Source organism: Aethalodelphis obliquidens, unplaced genomic scaffold, assembly GCF_003676395.1.
Source record: "Aethalodelphis obliquidens isolate GAN/ISIS:26980383/991018 unplaced genomic scaffold, ASM367639v1 scaffold63, whole genome shotgun sequence".
NCBI lineage: Eukaryota > Metazoa > Chordata > Mammalia > Artiodactyla > Delphinidae > Aethalodelphis > Aethalodelphis obliquidens.
In genome coordinates, this window is record NW_020838007.1 from 8,920,779 (window position 1) to 8,924,225 (window position 3,447).

The 3,447-nt window shown below is 41.3% G+C and overlaps 1 pseudogene; it reads right to left on the bottom strand.

The window, feature by feature from the left end:
- Positions 1 to 2,006: 2,006 nt before the first annotated feature.
- On the bottom strand, positions 2,007 to 2,834 carry LOC113610418 (serine/arginine-rich splicing factor 10 pseudogene; annotated as a pseudogene).
- Positions 2,835 to 3,447: the final 613 nt, after the last annotated feature.

Sequence of the window (3,447 nt, forward strand, 5' to 3'; positions counted from 1 at the left end):
CCCCCCCAAAAGACATGTCCACGTTCTAACTCCAGAACCTGTCAATAACACCTAAAATGGCAAAAGAATGAACATGGCCTTGTAATGCAAGGATGTGACTAAGTTAACAATCTTGAGAGAAGGAGTGTACTCTAGATTATCTATCTGGGCCCTAAATGCAATCAGATAAGAAAGAGGCAGAGGGAGTTTTCAGAGGGATAGTGAGGAGGAGAAAATACTGGGAACACAGAGCAGAGATGCTGCCACAAGCCACGGAGTGCTGACAACCGTTAAAATTTGGAAGAGGGAAGGAATAGATTCTCCCCTAGAAGCTCCCTAGGGAATGTGGCCCTTTCAAGCACTTTGATTTCAGACTTCTGGCCTCCGGAAATGTGACGGTATACATTTCAGTTGTTTTAAGCCATGAAGTGTGTGACGATTTGCTACAGCAGCCCCAGGAAGTTAGTCCAGTGCTGTACAGAATCCACTGTTTATGAAGAGGTATTATTACAGTTTGAAGGGAACATTTCTGAACCAAATTCTCAAACATCATCAATAACTGGGTCAAGTTGCCACTTCATCTTTAATATCTGCTTATAATTCTCTCTTATCACCTCAGTTGTCTTCAGTAGGTACCAGAGCCTTGGGTCACCTCTTTGTCTCTGTCCACAACTAAGTTCTCCTCCCTCAGAATCTCCCGTGCCTGAGATGTCAGTTACTTCTCTGCACTAAGACCTAAATTCTTCTTTCTTCTTCACATGTCACTGCTGAGCTGTGACTAGACGGTGGCTTTCTGGATAGCTTATTAGCACCTCCAAACCAGCGTACCTACTGCTAAACTCTCTGTCTTGCTCCGCGTACTATATTGTCACCGTGGTGATTCATACGTTTCTCCACCCAGATGTTTAAGCCAGAATCATGTGTCTTGATGATCACCTCCATGTGGAATCGCTCACAAGGCACTCTTGATAAGCATTCTTTTTTTTTTTTTTTTTTTTTTGCGGTACGCGGGCCTCTCACTGTTGTGGCCTCTCCCGTTGCGGAGCAACAGGCTCCGGACGCGCAGGCTCAGCGGCTGTGGCTCACGGGCCCAGCCGCTCCGCAGCATGTGGGATCTTCCCGGACCAGAGCACGAACCCACGTCCCCTGCATCGGCAGGCGGACTCTCAACCACTGCGCCACTAGGGAAGCCCACCAAGTGCTTTAAGCATCAAAATTCAGTCCTCGTACACTATGCACACACACAAACAAAACCTACTTTGAAACACTTTACTTGCTTTTAACAGCAGTAAGAAAACGAAGCAATATTATGGTCAACAGTGCTCCTTAAAGTTTAGAGTAACTGTATAAGAGCATTCTTTTCCCTTAAAATTATTTCTGCCATCATCAACCTGCCCAAATTTTAAGGTGAGTTTTTCCGACGTTTGTATGGTTCCAAATCTTCACAGGAACCAGGAAAGTGAAGGCTCCGTGTTTCAATCAAAAACTCTATCTCCCTGAAAATGCTACTTAACCCAGTTGGCGTCATTTCCCAAGACGGTGGGGTTAACAAAATAACTATTCCACACTGTGCCAAAAATTATCAGCATGGGTCTAGACATCTTGACAAGACCAAAAGGTCCACCCTGAACCTAAATGTGTCTGGTCGGTCAGTGTTGTACGGTGGCTACAACTTCACTTTTGTATCATTCTACCTTATTGGCAAGCTACATGTCTAGGTTAACAGTTCTACCAAATATGGATATGAAAGGTTATTTTTAATAAGACAATGTTGCAAATTATGGTCAACCAACATCTTTTCATACCTCAAGCATTAAAAAATGAGATTCGTTACAAAAATATACAGAGACACCACAAACTGATAGCTGCCCATAACATTAAACAAACTGGACTCTTAAGAGTGGCTTCTCAATCGCATATCATTTTTATAATAACCATTGCCTGGTACAGGAAAAACTGACAAGTGTTTTTTAAGCATCATTGCAACATTGTATTCCTGATAATTTAAGTAAACCAAACTGTGAGTAAATGAATGATACATGCCTAAAAATATCATGGTTAATACTATCAGTGGCCACTGGACTTAGGACTAGTCCAAGACCTTGATCTAGATTTTGACCTAGACCTAGACTGTGATCTTGACTGAGATTTGGATCTAGGTGGTTTTTTTTTCCTTGATTCCTTTTCATGTCTTGAGCCAGACGTATAATGTGTTTTGGAATGTGTTTTAGTGGTGCCTCTAGTTTTGGTGTGAGACGCAGACCTAGAATATGATTTAGCCTTCATTTCTTTCTTGGGCTGGGGCTTGGACTGTGATCTTGAATTGGATTTGGATCTTGAAAAAGATCGATTTCGGTGTTTGAATCTATCATTGTCGGAACGGCTTCTGCTATGCCGTGGTCTTCCAGTCAGTCTACTGTTTCTAGGACTATAAGATCTTCTATAGTTGTAATCAAAGGAAGGACTTCTTGATCTCCTTCTTTCAGTAACTTCGGCTTCTAGAACGTCTGTATCTGTCATAATCATCATAGAGTGAAGAGCTATACACATTCCTCCCTTCCTTGGCTTTCATCTGATTTGGAGTCTTTTGATCCCCCTGTGCAAATGTATTTCAGTTTGGCGTCCACAAATCCATTTTCTGTCCAACTTATGTAAAGCATCTTCTGCATCACGAACATCCTCAAATTGAATATATGCAAATCCTCTTGGACGGCGAGTGTAGAAATCAAGTGGAACATACACATCAACTGTAGGACCATAACGACCGAATTCGCGTTGCAAATCTTCAGACCTGGTATCGTCCGCAAGTTCCTTACAAAGAGAGACGTATTGGGGGGACGCAGGTACGGGGACATGATGATGGCGTGAGTCTCAGCAGGGACACTAAGGGACTCATCAAACCGTCTGCACCTCTGGCGCCGGATCCTCAAGACAGAGCCAGAGAGCTCTGCCATGACCTATTTTATTTATTTTTTATGGAAGTGTAATTAATTTACAATGTGGTGTTAGTTTCAAGCATACAGCAAAGTGATTCCATTATACAGATGAATACATATGTATTCTTTTTCATATTCTTTTCCATTATAGGTTATTACAAGGTATTGAGTATAGTTCCCTGTTATATACAGTAGGTCCTACTTTATATTATTTTTATTATTTCAAAATTTTAAGTTTTCTTAATAAGCCAGCACAAAGTATATGTTGGTGAATGTTTCACGTGAAATTGAAGAGATTATGTGTTCTGTTGTCCAGAGGGGTGTTCTGTAAATGTAAACAGAAATTTTGTCAAATAAGTTGATTGCATTGTTTAGGTCTTCTGTGATCTTACTAATGTACTCTGTACTTGTTCTATCCCTTCGAGAAGAACAGTGAAGTCTTCACTGTGGATTTGTCTGTTTCTCGTTTCAGTTTTTGCTTCATGTATCTTGACCTTCTATTGTAAGGTGCATATGCATTTAGGATTGTTGT